General features: G+C 46.5%; 1 pseudogene; it reads left to right on the top strand.

Moving 5' to 3' along the window:
* The first annotated feature begins 13,157 nt into the window (after window positions 1–13,157).
* LOC124660636 lies at window positions 13,158–18,378 on the top strand (annotated as a pseudogene).
* The last annotated feature ends 1,121 nt before the right edge of the window (window positions 18,379–19,499 follow it).

The raw sequence follows: 19,499 nt of genomic DNA, 5'->3' as shown, positions 1-19,499 counted from the left end.
CCGGAGACGACGACCTCATCGCGCCATTGCCGCGCAGTACTCCGCGACCACCCGACCGTGTTGGGCACCGCCTAGCCTAGCCAACGCCGCCCAGAGGACCGCCAGGACGTACTGAACAGGACGCCACCATCGCCTAGCTCGATAGCTCGCCGGAGAGCCCGCGCCATGGTCGCCATTGCCGCAGTACATCGGTCCCCTTCCGCGCCTATAAAAGGAGACCTCTCCTCGTCGATTTCTCCGCACCATCTCACTCCCCTCATCTCCGTCGACCTCCTCCGCGACTCGCCCATCGACATTAGCCACCACCACCGCCCAATTGCTCCATCACTGCCGTGCGCCGCCGCAGAAGCTCGCCGTCGATTGGAGCTGCCCATGACGCGCCGCCGGTACCAGGGAGTTCGCCGTCATCGACATCGTCCTCGAGCATACTGCCAACCCTCGCTGGAGCCACGGTGAGCTCGCCGGACCCCCTGCCTCGCCGCGCCAGTAGCTCGTTCTCGCCGGAGATAACGACGTGCGTGAGCCGTCCGATCCAATTCTAATCCAACGCGACGCAGCTCCCGTACCGCTTCGCGTATTAAACGGAGGCTGACGGGTGGCCCCTCACCTGTCAGGCAGCCCGCGCGTCGTGGATGCGTGGTGGGCTGGCCTTGCGCCGTTTAAATGAATTAGGCCCAGTTAGTTTTCCCGCCGGCCCGTTTAATTCAAATCCTATTTTCTGTTTTTTCAAAATTTGCTTACAGATGTTGTGTTCAAATTTGAATAGAATCTAATTGGCTCAACCAAATTTGATGAACTGCATATGGTTAGAAAGCTAGAGAAAAGATCTATCTAACTACACTGGTCTCATCTTGAGATTCGTTGTAGAATTAAAGTGAGGAAAATAACAAGGCAGAGAGTTTTGCAACTTCAAACAATTATTAAAAATCAACCAAAAATGGTTTTGAGTTGATTCCAACTCCCATAAATCACATTTCACTTACACTAAATGTTTCTATAAAAATATGTCATGGTTACTTTGTATGATCATGGCCTAGTTGAAATAAAGGACTTTATGGCTATTCTAGTCAAATGATATTATCCAAAACTATTATGTAAATCTTATGACGGATGAAACCCGGTGATCAGGGGGGTACGTGAGCACCCCCTAGCTGCTCAACACGTGTCTAACGCCATCCATTATCCGTTAACACTTTGCCTGCCACGAGCGCCACTCCCGCTGGCCTCGAGCGCAACTTGTCTGGTGTGCAATGATTAGTCATGTCCCATCAATAATGCAGAGCAGCAGAGTAGAGAAAAAAAATATTGAATCTTGGAAACTGATAACCACAGGCGCCGCACGGCTCGCTCATTGTGTACCTTCTCTATTAAGAGCCACGCGGTTATTTTCTGGCATTATTTTCTGGCATGTGCCTTATCCCATCGCTCTGAACCACTCCCCTTCCAAAACCACCATGGAAAGCACCACGCCGTGAGGTTCGAGAAGGTCGCCGCCGGCACCCGTCGGGGTAGGAGACGGCCGCTGTCGGGTACGCGTCGTGGCAGGAGGCGGCCACCGCCGGGCACACGTCGAGGGAGGAGGTGGGCGCCATCAGGCACGCATCGTGGCAAGAGCCGGCCGCCGCCAGGCATGCGTCGAGAGAGGAGGCGGGCGCCGTCGGGCCCCCTCCCCTCCCTCTCCGGCATCTCCGCGCTCCGCCACGCCTACCTCAACGGCAACGACTTCACCGCGACCTCCGGCTCGACGACAACAGCCTCGTCGGCCCGGCCCCCGCGCTGCACGCCCGCGGCGCCAACGTTAGCTTCTTCCACAACGGCTTCTGCGGCGCGGCGTGCCCGCGCCCGAGGTCACCGTGCTGCTCTCCTTCCTCGCCGACGTCGGCTTCCCGCAGTGGCTCGCCGAGTCCTGGGCCGGGAACGACCCCTGCAAGGACTGGCTCGGCGTCTCCTGCTACCAGGGGAAGGTCACCCTGCTCAACCTCACCGGGTACGGCCTCAACGTTAGTGTTAGCGCCAGCCTCGGGAACCTCTCCGCGCTCTCCGATGTCAGGCTCAACGACAACAACCTCACCGGCCGTGTCCCGGACAGCCTCGCCGGCCTCAAGTCCCTCAGGAAGCTCTGTGATTTTTTAGTTCTAGTTCTTTTGCTCTGTGATTTTTTTGCCTGTTCGGGTCTTGTAATAGCTGCATTTGGGGCGTTTCTTGAAGACGGGCGGCGGTGGTGATGTCAAGGCTCAAATGTCGTCAGAGAATGTTAGGGGATTATGTAGTGCTGCTGCTGCTGCAGATGTTAGATTGGAGAAGCAGCTCAAGGCTTACATGCCTCGATTGGATGAAGCTTGTAGGTTAATGGATGGTCTTGTATTATGAAAAGATAAATCGTGTTGGGACATCGGAAGCTGGAAGCTGAAATCTTCCTTCTTACTGGAACATCTCTCAGTTTGATGTGCCAGTAGGTCATAATTATTTCTAGATTATTGAAATATTCCGATGTGGTATTCTGGATGAACATGTGTATGATAGTTGTTGCCTGTTGAATTATAACTGTCTCGGTGACGATTTGCCCAGGAAGAGTCGCACGTGGGTGGGCCCGCCCAACACGTCACAATCCTTGTACGTACACGCGGCGACCAGAGGACCCGGACGATCGCGTGGCGCCGATCACCGGATGAACACAAGCTTTTTCCTTTTCCTTTTTTTTATTCTGTCTCCACACGACGTGACCATCACCCTGTCATACACAGCAGCAAAACGATAAGGTGGGCCCTCCATCGATTTCTCTCCGCGTGGCTGGATAAGCAGATTTGACGGCGTTCCATGGCCGTTTATGAAATCACAATCTTGGAACAAATCCAACGGTAGAGAGAGGGTGCACACGTATCCCCGTGATCACCAAATCCACTCTCAATCTTATGATGGGTTTACTCTCATTTAAATCTTGTCCCAAGTAACTTCATGTGAGGTTGGACCCTGGTCTATTTACTCTCACATTGAATTACTTGGTGATGTTAAATCATAAGTGGTATTGCTAAATGGTATGAGGTCTTCTACCTCATTTAAATCATTTTTCCCAAATGATGATTATGAATGGTTGACCTTGGTCAACATAGGTTCATATGTTATTCATTTGAGGAGATTAAATCATAACAAGATTCAATGAGAGGAAATTATTTCCTCAAGGAACTAAATAGAAACCCTAATTCAATATTTGTAATGAGAGGAAATTATTTTTCTTAAGAAGAAAACAAAGTCAACCAACATAATAGCAATGTGATGATGCTAGGATAGTTGGTGTGAACCTCTTTGTGTGCTTAGACTAGATCTTAAGTTTGTTTGGTGATTGTTACCTCGTATCCGTTTTTAGACACTAGTACTGAGGAGTACCAAGAGGAGGAGGTCTACTACCAGGAGGAGGAAGACCATTTTGATCAGTACACCAACCAAGGCAAGCTAATATTCTTGCAAGTGCAAAGCTCTCTTGAGCAAGGCACCACTCCATTTTACCTTATGTTCAATGATCCTATCCCAAGTTTATACCTTGCAAATATTTACTTTGTTTATTTAAAGCTTACTTTTATAGTTAACTTTGGTCTAAGTATAGAGTAGATCAAGAGTATCAAACTTAGCCTAAGAAGCTTATGAGTTAAGTAGCACCCCTCATGACTAGTTGCTAGTGCTAACAAATAAAATTGACTACTCTAGATGGGAACTTGTGAAGTGAATTTGAAAACCTTGGAATGATGAGTCATTCTATTGAAAGATTTTGAAGATGCATATGACTTGTGAATGATATGGTGAACTTTGATAAAACTGATGGTTGGTTTGAATGCGATACCTTTCCAATATTTGAGTACCCCCACAATACCTGATTATGGGTAGGGCTTAACTGGAAGTTTATGCATCTTAGTATGGGTTCCCTCTTGATAACGCATGAAGCACACGTCCGTTGGAAACCCCAAGAGGAAGGTATGATGCGTACAACAGCAAGTTTTTCCTCAGAAAGAAACCAAGGTTATCGAACCATTAGGAGATGAAGGCCACGTGAAGGTTGTTGGTGAAGGAGTGTAGTGCGGCGCAACACCAGGGATTCCGGCGCCAACGTGGAATCTGCACAACACAATCAAAATACTTTGCCCCAACTTAACAGTGAGGTTGTCAATCTCACCGGCTTGCTGTAAACAAAGGATTAAACGTATGGTGTGGAGAATGATGTTTGCTTGTGAAGAACAACAGAGAACAGAGATTGTAGTTGATTGTATTTCAGATGTAAAAGAATGGACCGGGGTCCACAGTTCACTAGTGGTGTCTCTCCAATAAGATAAATAGCATGTTGGGTGAACAAATTACAGTTGGGCAATTGGCAAATAGAGATGCACATACATATATCATGATGACTACTATAAGATTTAATTAGGGCATTACGACAAAGAACATAGACCGCTATCCAGCATGCATCTATGCCTAAAAAGTCCACCTTCGGGTTAGCATCCGCACCCCTTCCAGTATTAAGTTGCAAACAACAGACAATTGCATTAAGTATGGTGCATAATGTAATCAATACAAATATCCTTATACAAAGCATTGATGTTTTATCCCTAGTGGCAACAACACATCCACAACATTAGAACTTTGTATCACTGTCCCAGATTCAATGGAGGCATGAACCCACTATCGAGCATAAATACTCCCTCTTGGAGTCACAAGTATCAACTTGGCCAGAGCCTCTACTAGCAACGGAGAGCATGCAAGAACATAAACAACACATATATGATAGTGATAACCCACAAGTATAGGGGATCGCAACAATCTTCGCGGGAAGTAAAACCCAAATTTATTGATTCGACACAAGGGGAGGTAAAGAATACTTATAAGCCTTAACAACTGAGTTGTCAATTCAGTCTGCACCGGAAAAGCACTAGCAACGAGAGGTGATGTGCAAGTAGAAGTGATATGAGAGCAATAGTAACAATGAATACAGCGAGCAATAATAGTAATATGAGAGCAATGGCACCGAAGACGAGTTGATACTACTTCCAATGACATGTAGAACGAGTATATAATGATGAAAGATGGACCGGGGTTCCTAGCTATCTACACTAGTGGCAACTCTCCAATAACAAGTGTTGGGTGAACAAATTACAGTCGGGCAATTGATAGGATTGAAATAGCATTAAGACAGAATATCAAGATCATTAATCATGTAGGCATGTTTTCCATATATAGTCATACGTGCTCGCAATGAGAAACTTGTACAACATCTTTTGTCCTACCAGCCAGGTGGCGGCCGGGCCTCTAGGGAATCTACTTGGATATTAAGGTACTCCTTTTAATAGAGCACCGGAGCAAAGCATTAACACTCGGTGAAAACATGTGATCCTCATATCTAAGCCTTTCCCTCCGAGTTGTCCCAATTCTGTCACTTTGGGGCCTTTGGTTCCGGACATAGACATGTGCATACAACTTGTAGATACAATCTAAGCAATAAGTATAGAGCTTAAATCTAAGATCATGCCACTCGGGCCCTAGTGACAAGCATTAAGCATAACAAGATTGCAGCAACAATAACTTCACAAACTTTGTAGATAGACAATCATAACGTAACAATCCATCGGATCCCGACAAACACAACACCGATTACATCGAGATGAATCTCAATCATGTAAGGCAGCTCATGAGATCATTGTATTGAAGTACATGGGGGAGAGAATACCAACTAGCTACGGCTAGAACCCAGTAGTCCATGGGGGGACTACTCACGGAGCATGATGGAGGCGGTGGCGTTGATGGAGATGGCTTCAGGGGCACTTCCCGTCCGCGGAGAGTGCCGGAACAAAGACTTCTGTCCCCCGAATTGGAGTTTCGCGATGGCGGCGGCGCCCCTGGAGTCTTTCTGGAGTTTCGTCCAGTGGTACTGCGTTTTTAGGTCGAAAGGGGTTTTATAGGTGAAGAGGCGGCGCAAGGGGGCACCTGGGGGCGCCTCACCCTAGGCTGGCGCGGGCCCAGGCTAGGCCGCGCCGCCTTAGGGTGTGGTGGCCCTCTGGCCCCTCTCCGACTCTTCTTCGGTGTTCTGGATGCTTCCGGAAAAATAGGAGGTTTGGCGTTGATTTCGTCCAATTCCGAGAATATTGCCCGAACAGCCTTTCTGGAACCAAAAACGGCGAGAAAACGAGGACTGGCACCTGTGGCATCTTGTTAATAGGTTAGTTCCGGAAAACGCATAAAAACATTATAAAGTGCAAGCAAAACATGTAAGTATTGTCATAAAACAAGCATGGAACATCAGAAATTATGGATACGTTGGAGACGTATCAGATAGATTGGTAATCAACTTGACATAGTATTCAATATTCATCGGATCCCAACAAACGCAACATGTAGCATTACAAATAGACGATCTTGATCATGATAGGCAGCTCACAAGATCTAAACATGATAGCACAAGAGGAGAAGGCAACCATCTAGCTACTACTATGGACCCATAGTCCAAGGATGAACTACTCACGCATCAGTCCGGAGGCGGGCATGGTGATGTAGAGCCCTCCGGCGATGATTCCCCTCTCCGGCAGGGTGCCGGAGGCGATCTCCTGAATCCCCCGAGATGGGATTGGCGGCGGCGGCGTCACAGTATGTTTTCTCGTATCATGGCTCTCGGTGATAGGGTTTTCGCGACGGAGAGAATATATTGGCGAAGGGGCAGAGTCGGGAGAGGCTCAAGGGGCCCACACCCTAGGGCGGCGCGCCCCCCTCCTTGGCCGCGCCGCCAGATTGTGTGGGGCCACCTCGGCTCTTCTTCGTTTCCTCTTCGGACTTCTGGAAGGCTCCGTGGAAAATAAGACCGTGGGCTTTTGTTTCGTCCAATTCCGAGAATATTTCCTGTGTAGGATTTCTGAAACCAAAAACAGCAGAAAACAGGAACTAGCACTTCGGCATCTTGTTAATAGGTTAGTGCCGGAAAATGCATCAAAATGATATAAAGTGTATATAAAACATGTGAGTATTGACATATAACTAGCATGGAACATAAGAAATTATAGATACGTTTGAGACGTATCACCTCTAAACAAGCGTCATAGGGGTTATGCCGAGGCTGCCTCCGTTGAAAGTGAACTGATGTGAAATGACGTGAAATGAGGTGAATGTCTGGCCCAAGCCCCGTGCAGTTCCCAGGCTGACGGTTTGTCTTCACTGGGAGGCCAAGCTTATGGGGAGAGGTGCCTATACTAGGATATGTAAGTGAAAGGTTATGGTTGATGATCCGCGTACTGAGTTACGATGATTTAGGGTTATCCCTGACGGATGTAATCAAATGTTGTGGCACAAGTGTGCAACCTCTGCAGAGTGTAAATCTATTCGAATAGCCGTGTCCACGGTTACGGACGGTTGGAAAGGCCATACTGTACCATTGTCAGATATTTTTTTGAAAAGATTGAGAACTTGAAAGGTGACTTGAATTGAATCACAACTGAGTTGTGGGAATGACACCAATGTTCCCACTTGAGTTAGTTAGCAATTGAAGAGTCTTTTACTAAAATGTTTATGAACTAAAATTGGCTTTATGCAAATAAACCTAGAGCTTAGCACCCCTTGAATAAAATTGATAAGTACTTACACTAGTATTAGTTTGCGAGTACTTTAAGAGCAGCAGTATCAAGATGATGGACAGCAGGACGTCTACGACAACTAGGACTACTCTTGACGTCAAGCGTTGGCCTATGGACTAGATAGTCCCCTCTATTACGCTTCCGCTACTTGTGTTGTTTGTTGATCAATAGATCAACTATTGTTGTAATATTTGGATCATGTGATCTACTTTTGTAAGACGATTATGGGTTGTAATCAATGATGACTTATGATATCAACTGTTATGTCTCGCAACAACAATATTCCTGGGATTGCGATGAACGGCATAATAGGCATCTGGACTTAAAAATCCGGATGTTGACAATCCCAATACAGATCCCCTATGTATCAAATCTGTATGAAAATCAGTGAACTCTTTGTCATTTTCTAACAGATTTTCAACATGGCATAAAGAACTAAAAGGTGGATAATTTTTGCTCAAATTTGGATCAAAAGAAGAACTACCTGAAGGAGTAAGCTTGACACTCATTGATCCAATTTGAATTACTTCAAAAATCTCAATTTGCTCTTGCATCCCATCTCCTCCATTAGTCCCATTTGACCCACCATTCACATTGTTATTTGATGTAGCATCTACCTCACTTCTCTTAGGGTCCATGTCCATAGCATTAGCACCACCATTATTTCCTTCACCATCCTTAGCATCACCATTGCCATCATTGCCATTGTTAACATCCACCATATTTAGTTCTTGCGACCCATGACTATTCTCCACTTCAAATTTCAGCTTGAAGAACCCCCTCCTAATGAACACACCAATATCAGCAAGAATTAGTCTACTATCCAAGCATCCAATTTTGATCCGAAGCACCTTGTTCTTGCGAGTATATGCCATATCCACATCCAAGGTTTTCCCAAACAGAGTTCCTACCCCACATAGGGATAAATAATCTGCTCTCATATCAGAAGGCAAACCTGAGACTCTGACCCAAACCTCTGGCAACATATAAAGAGGATCCTCCAAAGCTGACCAAAGATCAAATGAGAGACAAGATTACCTATATGTACAGATGTAAGTACCAAAGTTCTTCAACCTCTGAACCTCCTGCTTGCTAGGTAACTTGACTCTAAAAATATTGTCTTTAAAGTGAAACACCTCCCAATTAAATTTCTCATGTGGTACAATTTTCTTCAACTGTTCAATAATTTCTGGGATAGTCATGGCATCACCGTCAACAGTAACCTTAGCCAACTTAGGATTCTCCACTTTGGCTTTAAAAGCCCCACAAGGGAGCTCAAAAAACATTAGAGCTTCATTGGCATAACCATGTAATATTGCAGTGGGTTTATGAGCATGTAAAAGATGACAAGCAGAGGTTGGATGATTAACAGACTCACATAGTCACAATAGGGCGTAGGACAATCATCGATGTAATGTCCAGGTTGCTTGCACATGAAACAACCCATCTTCTCCTATTTTTTCTTTTTTGAAGGACCCGGCCCTTCATCCTCTTTCCCCTTTGCTGCTATGATCTGAGGATCAGTACCCTCCTGCCTTGCGACCATCCCTTGTTGTTGTACACTACAGTGGGCACTACAACCGACACCACTGCATCTCAGCTTGCAACCCCAATCTCAGTCGGTACTGTAGCTTGCATCTGTGACGCCCCAGCAGCCTCTAGCACCTTCTGCGCCGTTGTCACTGCAGCTACCACTGCATGTACTGTTTGTTGTAGCAAATTGGCATCAATGCCACCCCGTGCCACCCCTCCATGTGGGTTAGAACCGAAGCGATTCTGAAAGTCACCACGACCACCATTGTTACCGTTGCTCCATCACTGATTCGCACCATAGCCATACCTATGTCCCCTCTGATAATTGAAAGGGCCAGCACCCCAATTGTCATCGTTGAAACCCTGTCCGTTGTTCATACCGGCTGCCCCACTAGCCTCGCCGCGCACGAAGTTCCTCCCAAAGGAGTTCATGCCGCCGCCCGCCTGACCACCACGGCCTCCACCAAAACCTTGGCCAGTACCTGCACCCTGTCCGCCACGGCCTCGCTGACCCTGTCATCCTCGCCCAGCATACGCAACGCGCCCGGCGCCGCCATACCCACCGCGCGATTGAAAACCACCACGGCCATGATTGAAACCGCCGCGGCCCGGGTTAAAATTCTGGCCATCATCTCCGTTCATCGTGGGACTAACTAGCCGCCGCTGTGCTGTCGGCGCCCCAGTCTCAAGTCGTTTCCACGTGAACCCTACCAATCTGCGAAAAGCACGTCCAACGACGGCTCCCCCAATCTCAACTCGCTAAAATCGTTTTTCGTTGGGTCGGGATTGTTTCGTGGCCTCGATAGCATGATGTACAATTGTAGCTGGGCCCCGACGAGCCACAACCACATTGCCATCGGCCCAAGATCTTGTCAGGCCCGAACATGCAAGTTTTGAATTTTGCGATAATTACGGATCAAGTACTTTCTTGCCGAACGCCGGCGACCAACGCCGCCGGTGGATGACCGTCAAGCCTTGCATGCATTCATCATGGAACACCGATGGCTCAAGAACCGGCCTATTTTTGATTTTTGATGTTGCTATATTAAGAGCGTGATAATATAGCTAAATCCATAGGCATCTGGGAACAAAGAGAGAGCATGAATAGTTAGTAGGACCATTGCTTTATTCTCAGCAAGTTACTTGGATGAATTCATGGTGTACCGCTAAGCAACCATGTGTTACTGCTGGATGTGTTGTGTTATCCTGAGATAAGCCACCACCCGTTTCCATATCCAACGCGAGTGCAGGCTGCCAGGCAGCCGATGAAGAGATGCAAGCTAGTTTCCAAGTTTCGCATGCAAAGGGGCAAATGTAGCCATTGGGCCACTCCCGAGTAAGTAACCTGTTGACCGTCATCAAACGGTTCTAGAAAAAAAGCCAAGCGAAAAATGGCATCGTGGCGTGGCCCCTGGTTTCCAGACGAGGGGGGCGAAAGGGAAATCTACCACACCCGCAAACTGATGGCGATACGCCGAATAGATGCCATTGCTAGAGAACTTCCAAGTAAACTTATCACCCACATCTGGAGAGAGCTGCGCAAGAGCCATCAAGGCGTGGAGCGTGACGAAAGAATCTAACAAGGCCGCAGCGACGGATCCTTCTCCCATGCCCCGTTCCTAAGCGCGTCGCGGACACACCGGTGCTTACGCCCGGGAGAGAAAGACAACTCATTTGTTTCTAAATGTTCAATATGACATGCATGACACAACCCATAATAGGTCTAGTATCAGTGGGGGACTTGATTCATGGGAGTACAGTTTAGTGTTGCTATACGAGTTTCCAGTCGATAATAATTCTAAAATTTAGAAGATGAAGATACCGCTAAAAACAAAAGTGTTTGCATGATATCTTCGTCATGGGATCATCCTCACTAAAGATAATCTTGCCAAACGCGGAAGTAAAAGTGTGTTTTCTGTCACCAAGACGAGACTATTAAACACTTGTTCTTTCAGTATAAGTTTGCGAGGTCTATAGGATCAGCTGTCCAAATAGGGTCTATCTTATACCTACCGCGTAGTGTTGCCAATATATTTGGCAATTGGCTCAATGGTGTGGCTGTTAGGTTTAAGTGTCTTATTAGGATGGGAGAGATTACCATTATTTGGTTGCTCTGGCTATGTAGAAATGACAAGATTTTGAATAATATTTCTTCCTCTCTTATGCAGGTCATATATTGGTGCACAGCTACGCTTCGCTCATGGGTGCCTCTTCAGTGGATGGAGCATCGAGACCTCTTTATCGAGGTGGATCTTCACGGTTAGAAAATACGGCGAGAGATTTTTTTTTTCCAATATGGGTGGCAGCATGATCTTCGCCTTGATCCATGCGGAGCTGCGGCCGGTGCTACCCGGGCTGCAGCAGTACTGGTCCAGTAAGTCAGCCAACACAATAGATATCATGTATTCCGCCTAGAAACTGAAGCTTGACCGTACAAAAACAGTAAGCCCGTGCGTGAAAAAAGCTTATACTCGTCCCGCAAGCCTGCTCGAGCTCTGCCACAGTGAGCGATCGATCTTCTATCCACCTCGTGTAGTCGTATATTGCTCCCTTGTTGCGGTAAAGCGTGTACTGCTTCCTGCCTTTCTCGTTCTACCACCATGACCGTATGTGTAAAGTACGAACAAAACCAGTGAATGAATGCTTGATTTCTTAAATTTTATCTAAAAAATCTAGACGGTAGTATGATGGTATTCCACAATTTAATTTTTGTGTATGTACCTGCAAAACAAAACTGTTCTTTTTCTAATTTTGGTTCTCTACTAGCTACACACTATTTATCTTTTGGTGTCAATTTTTTTTTGGGTGAATTTTGGTTGATTACTAGCGAACAATTTGGTGTGTTTGGCTTGCCAAATATCGAATTTTGCAGCATGCAACATGCTGAGCACCCCTCTTCCTCCATTCCTGGCTTCGCCACTGCCTGGATCCAACTAGCTAGTTTTTTTTTATCGAGAACTTTAAATTTTTGTCGTCGGATGGTTTGGTGTTTTGTAACAGATATTTGTACGGCTGTGTGCATCCTAGCTATGCAGAGGCCAGATCTATTGCTTAAAGTAATAAAGTGCCAATTTTCGAAAAAAATACGAGTTTTATTCCGTTCCTTCATTGCGAACGAACGGCAGATCAATCTTCAGCTAGTCATTTTGATGCATTGTTAATAATAGAAAAAGGAGATCACAAGACATGATGCCAAGAAATACACATCCTTTTGTTCTACTTGCACATGCCATTATCGTTTTGGAGTATATCTTTTATGGTTGGAGCAGTTGTCCTATGTGTTTTTCTTTTACGGTGGTTTTCCTTTATGTTAGTAGTAATGATGGCATCTTGGTTGCAACCATTTCTACGAAGTTAAGGGTTGAAGAGTTAAAATAAAAAAAAGGTTGAAGAGTTGAAGTATGTTATGTCTGCCTGGTTTAACTTCACGTCAGTAGTGGCAGATTTTTTTTGGGTTCAAATAGGCTTTCTACTTTGTTTTCATCTATTATTAACCTTGAGTACTAGACTTTACTTAACAACTTCTGCCCTAGTTCTTCCACAGTCATCTTGAACAGCTGTCTGAAGTTCTGAAGCTATACATAACTGACAGGTGTGAACTGGGATTTCTGGTTGATTTGCTCATCGGGGTTGTTTCATTTTGGCAGCCTGCAGCAGAGCCAGCCGCCAACCTAGGAAAATGGCCACTACCGATTTCCCGGTCCAACCTGATGCAAGCCAAAGGACGTACCCGCGGTTGGTTAACAATTTCGGCCAAATTTGGTCTCCACAAATTTTGGTGAGAGTAGTCTGTCACAAGTTTCGTTGAAAGTACAGCAGTGTCAGCAGCAGTTCAGTTTGAGATCGACCAAACCCATAGTGCATTGCTTCCGCTGTAGGGGTACACCGAACCGAAGACCAAACCAAAACCACATCTCGCTCATTCTCGCGCAAGATCAGATCCCAATTCCACTCGCGAATGCCCTCCTAGCCTCGCCGCGCCCACGCCCCGCCTCCATGGGCGGCCTCAGTGCAGCGTCGCCGTCGTCGGGGGTGGCGATGGCGTGCGTGGTGGCGTCGGAGGTGGCCACGGTGCTGGCCGTCATGCGCCGCAACGTGCGCTGGGCAGGGGTCCGCTACGGCGGGGACGACGGCGACGGCGGCGCCGGCGACGAGTACCTCGACCACCCGCTCATCGCCGGGCTCAAGTCCCTCCGCCGCCGCGCCGCCTCCTGGGGCACCCGCTGGCCCGCCGCCGCCGACCCGCTCCTCTACCTCCGCCCCTTCCTCGACGTCGTCCGCTCCGACGAGACCGGCGCGCCCATCACGGGCGCCGCGCTCTCCTCCCTGCACAAGATCCTCTCCCTCGACCTCGTCGCGCCCGGCCCGGGCGTCGCCGACGCCATGGGCGCCGTCGTCGAGGCCGTCACGGGCTGCCGCTTCGAGGTCACCGACCCGGCCTCCGAGGAGGCCGTCCTCGCCAGGGTCCTGCAGGTGCTGCTCGCCTGCGTGCGCGGCCGCGCCGCCCCGGCCATCGCCAACCGCCACGTATGCGCCATCGTCAGCACCTGCTTCCGCGTCGTGCAGCAGGCCGGCACCAAGGGGGAGCTCCTGCAGCGCGTCTCCAGGCAGACCATGCAGGAGGTCATCCGCTGCATCTTCGCCCGCCTTGCGGACGTTGATGTCACCGCGATCGCCAATGACCAGGTGGGGTTTTGCCTCTCAAGGTTCCACTCTGCTGTTTCTTGCTACCTATTTAGTGTAACATAGTCAATTTTAGCAAACTTATGATTACTTCACACCACTAGTTTCTTCTGTACACTAGATCAAAAGAGTGTAAACCATAATCTACTGGTACCATGTACTATGTCTGTCATTTCCTTGCATCGAGAATGATTAAACTAAGCTGGTTGGTTGCAATCTTAACAAACCAACACAAAGGGATCCGATCCGATGAACATCGAACTCTAAGTAGACTTTCCTGCATCACATAATCATGTTTTCTAGGCTTCTAGCACATTTTTATTCCATGATCACATGATTAGATGACAAACCTGTGAAGGCTACGGCTACATAGTAATGTGTAGCTGCCACACATTAACAGACACACACACACACCTCACTTTATTTCAACTTTTCAAGAGCCACAAGCATGTTTATTTATGGGTTGTATGCTTATTACTGATAATTTTGGGTGTGCCAGGTAGTATGCCAAACTGCAACTGTGCGCTTTCAAAACAGATAACTTATACACTATGTACCATGTTAGTCTAAAAAAAGCATTTCGGTGTAATGCCAAGTTTGATGACATATTAATGTGGTGGTAGCATTTGTTCTGCAGTTTAGCAAGAACCAAGATTTGGATGCTGCGGAGCTGAGCAATGGGAAGAGTGACTATGTTTGTTTGGATAGCTCCGGGGACGAGGTGGGAGCTGAACTTGGTGTCGTGCAAGATAAGGCCATGATGGAGCCGCTTGGGGTTCCTTGCATGGTGGAGATATTGCAGTTCTTGTGTTCCCTCTTGAACATTGCGGAAGACATGGATGTGAGCCAGAGGATGAACCCTATTGATTTTGACGAGGACGTGCCACTCTTTGCTCTGGGGTTGATAAACTCTGCTATTGAACTGTCGGCTTCGTCCATCCACAGGCATTCAAAGTTGCTGGCTTTTGTACAGGATGAACTGTTCCGCAATCTGATGCTGTTTGGGTTGTCAATGAGCCCCTTGATTCTGTCGACAGTGTGCAGTACCGTTTTTACTCTCTTCTACCATCTACGCCAGGAACTTAAGCTGCAAGTTGAGGCTTTCTTCTCTTGTGTGATCCTAAGATTAGCCCAAGGTAGATATGGGGCTAGTTATCAGCAGCAGGAAGTTGCACTAGAGGCTCTAGTAGATTTCTGTCGGCAGAAAGAGTTTATGGCGGAGATGTATGCTAACATGGACTGTGATCTACAGTGTTCTAATGTTTTTGAAGACCTAGCTAATCTTCTGTCTAAAAGTGCATTCCCTGTAAACAGTCCATTGTCTGCCTTGAATGTGCTTGCATTGGATGGTTTGGTTGCTGTCATTCAGGCGATAGCAGAGAGGACTGATCATGCACATCAGCATCATGAGCAAACAGTGCCAGAAATAAGTGAATATTTTCCTTTTTGGCAGTTGAAGTGCGAGAGCAGCAATGATCCTGATCAATGGGTTAGATTTGTTCACCAGCAAAAAAGCATCAAGATAAAGCTAATGGTTGGTGTTGAACATTTCAATAGGGACAAAAAGAAGGGCTTTGAGTACCTGCAAGGTTTGCACCTATTGCCTGATAAACTTGATCCATGCAGTGTTGCTCTGTTCTTTCGGTACACACCTGGACTGGACAAGAACCTTCTTGGGGAGTACCTGGGGAATCATGATGAGTTCTCTATTCTGGTACTTCACGAATTCGCTAAAACCTTTGACTTCGAGGAGATGAACTTGGATGCTGCTCTAAGGCTCTTCTTGGAAACTTTCCGGCTGCCTGGCGAGTCACAAAAGATACAGCGGATTCTGGAGGCCTTCTCTGAGAGGTATTATGAACAGTCACCACACATGTTTGTCAACAGGGATGCCGCCCTGGTGCTGTCATATTCAGTAATCATGCTCAACACAGATCAGCACAATGTAAGGGTTAAGAAGAAGATGACTGAAGAAGACTTTATCAGGAACAATCGCCGTATCAATGGCGGGACTGATCTTCCGCGGGAGTTCTTGTCAGAGCTGTTTTATTCTATATGTCGGAATGAAATCAAAACCATTCCCGAGCAAGGAGCTGGATGCTCTGAGATGTCTTATAGCCGCTGGGTTGATCTTATGTGGAAGTCAAAGAGGACATCATCATACATTGCTTGTGACTCCTACCCTTTTCTTGATAATGACATGTTCCCTATCATGGCTGGACCATCAGTTGCTGCCATCTCTGTGGTTTTTGATAATGTTGAGCATGATGAGGTTCTTACAGGATGCATTGACGGTTTCCTGTCAGTAGCAAAGCTGGCTGCATTCTATCACCTTGATGATGTATTGAATGATCTTGTCGTGGCGCTATGTAAGTTCACCACTTTGCTGAACAATTCTTATACTGACGATCCTGTAATAGCTTTTGGAGTAGATACCAAGGCTAGAATGGCAACAGAGGCTGTTTTCACTATTGCAACTACTTATGGTGATCATATACGAAGCGGATGGAGGAATATAGTAGATTGCATTTTAAGATTGCACAAGATAGGCCTTCTTCCCAGTCGCCTCACTGGTGATACAGGTGATGGTCAGGAATCCTCTTCAGATTCCATGCCCAGCAAGCTTGGTTCGTCTACAGTTGCACCTCATGTTTTACCGATCAACGCTCCTAAAAAAACATATGGGCTGATGGGGAGGTTTAGCCAGCTACTTTACATGGATGCTGAAGAACCAAGGTCCCAGCCAACTGAGGAGGAACTGGCAGCTCAGAGGAATGCTTTGGAGACTGTGAGAAAGTGTCAAATAGGTACCATCTTCACTGAGAGCAAATTCTTACAAGCCGACTCGCTCTCAAATCTAGCAAGAGCCCTCATTCAGGCAGCAGGCCGACCTCAGAGGATTAGCAGCTCGCTTGATGATGAAGGCACAGCAGTGTTCTGCTTAGAGCTACTAATCACTGTCACATTAAACAACAGAGACAGGATTGTGCTTTTGTGGCAGGGTGTTTATGAGCACATAACTCATATTGTCCAGTCCACAGTGATGCCCTGCAATCTAGTGGAGAAGGCTGTTTTTGGTCTCCTGCACATCTGCCAGAGGTTGCTTCCTTATAAAGAGAATCTGGTAGATGATTTACTGAAGTCGCTGCAGCTAATTTTGAAACTTGATGCGCGTGTAGCTGATGCTTACTGTGAGAACATCACATTGGAGGTCACAAGGCTTGTGAAGGCCAATGCAACCCATATCAAATCCCAGACGGGTTGGCGGACTATAATTTCCTTGCTATGCGTCACCGCTCGCCATCCAGATGCTTCTGATGCCGGCTTCGAAGCTCTGGTTTTCATCATGTCTGAGGGGCACACCTCTCACCTGCCAACTTTATCGTTTCAGTGGAGGCGTCAAGGCAGTTTGCAGAATCTCGGCTCGGGTCTGCAGAAAGATCTGTCCATGCTCTGAATCTTATGGCTGACTCAGTAAATTGCCTTACACGCTGGTCGCGCGAGGTCAAGGAAGCTGGTGGCGATGCAGACAGGATACTGGAAGGAATTGCCGAGATGTGGTTGCGGCTAGTGCAGGCATTAAGGAAGATGTGCACCGATCAGAGGGAGGAAGTGAGGAACCACACGCTGTTATGTTTGCAGAGATGCTTAGTAGTTGATGGAATATCAATTTCGTCTTCCACGTGGCTGATGTCCTTTGACATCATCTTCCAGTTGCTTGATGAGTTATTGGAGATTGCCCAGACCTACTCACCAAAGGACTTCAGGAACATGGAGGTCTCCCTCTTGCATGCCGTAAAACTGTTATGCAAGGTATTCTTGCAGTCACTTAAAGACCTGTCTGCACAGAGCAGTTTTGTTAAGCTGTGGTTGGAAGTCCTCGACATGGTAGAGAAATTCATGAAAGTCAAGCTGAGGGGTCGGAGGACTGAGAAGCTACATGAGGCGATCCCCGAGCTACTCAAGAACATACTGCTGGTGATGAAAGCAAATGGTATCCTGTCAAAAACAATTGCTAGCGGAGAGAGCACTTTGTGGGAAGCAACTTGGATTCAAGTTAACAAGATCGTGCCATCGCTGCAGTTAGAAGTCTTCCCTGACAATGAAATTGACGCCGCAGCGGGGAAAGGCAAACTGAGTAGTCCGGCACATGAGGGTCAAACTGCTGAGCGACCGGCCATGGTACCACTCGCTGCCGCCTGATCAAGTTATCTGAATAGAAAAATGGGATCTGTGAAGGCTGACTTTCCAGCGTTTTTCGTGGAGCTATACACAGAATGATTGGCGGTGCTCTCGGTGGACATTAGGAAGGGAGAGCTAAAGCTGGTGATTGTAATTTTGTAGTCTATAATAATTGCCTCTTTGGGTTTATTGACTGAGTTTTGTTGCCTTCTGTGGTTGGTTCCCTTTGTTGTTGCAACACCTGGGGAACATTGTATGATAGGGTATATCGCAGCAGTTACATACAGGATGGATTTTCCCCACACAGCATTGTTGTTACATTTGTCACATATATATGAATAGGTGATGAGGCAGCAGAGCTCCTTGGAATGCATGTGAATCATTTTGTTTCTCTGTATCCATTAAAAGCTGTAATGACACACAATATTAATACACTGTACAATCCTTGGTGCATGCGTCCACTGCCCTGTGAGTGAAGTGGATTGAGCATAGTTTAACGCCTCTGATTAATATGGCTTTCCTAGGAATTTGGGAGTGATTTGGATTCAACATAGTTTATGGCTTCTATGATTAAGCTGCTTTCCTAGGAATTTAGGTGAGTGAAGTGGATTGGACATAGTTTAGGGCCTCTTTGATTCAAATGGTTCTCTAGAAATTTGGGTGGTCTAATGATCTTCATATTTTCCAATATTTGTCTGTTTTGTTTTTTTACACAAATTATCTAACTATGATATCTTGATCTACCGTCGGTTATGCAGAAATACAACTACTGAGTGCATTTCGTGTTACCTTTTTGTGGTGTATGCCTTATTTACGCTCTTTGTATGCAATGGTTCAAGTACTCAGTGCAGAAAAAGAGTTAACATATGTATATTCCAAATGGTCTCTTTATGCTGTTTTATTTGCAGAATGTCAAGACATTTAAAGATGTCAAAGGCTGTGATGATGCAAATAAGAACTTGAGGAGGTTGTCGAGTATCTGGGAAATCCTACAAAGTTCACCCGCCTTGGTGGAAAGTTATCTTGCTTATGGAGCTAGATACAAAGTTCACTCGCCTTGTCGTCATTCTCGAGTATCTGGGAAACCCTACAAAGGTAATTTGTTCTATATCAATCTGCAAGATAAATTTTTGATCTGCTATGTACCTTGCTTATGGAGCTAGATACATGTTTGCAGGCTCAAGGCATCTTTGTATTGAATGTCTGACTCAATAGCTATAGACCTTGATATTCAATAATGTGTTTTTTTCTTCGAGAAGTAGGGAATACATTTAACGGGTGCTCCAGGAACTGAGAAGACACTACTTGCGAAGGTATAAGTTGTTTGAAAGAATCATGTCTTGCTTCATCTTTGTTAACTGTGTAAAAAATCATGTTTTTTTTTGTGTGTCTGTAAGGTCCTTGCTGTGCTTTGTACTTCTGTTTTACATGGAAACAATACGGTTCTCTGCTTAGCTCTCAAAGACTAACTTCTACTAGAAGACATCTCTATCTATTTAC

Source organism: Lolium rigidum, chromosome 6 (genome assembly GCF_022539505.1).
Source record: "Lolium rigidum isolate FL_2022 chromosome 6, APGP_CSIRO_Lrig_0.1, whole genome shotgun sequence".
Classification (NCBI taxonomy): domain Eukaryota; kingdom Viridiplantae; phylum Streptophyta; class Magnoliopsida; order Poales; family Poaceae; genus Lolium; species Lolium rigidum.
The sequence above is the reverse complement of the archived record's forward strand: the minus strand, read 5'-3'. Positions and strand labels throughout refer to the sequence as shown.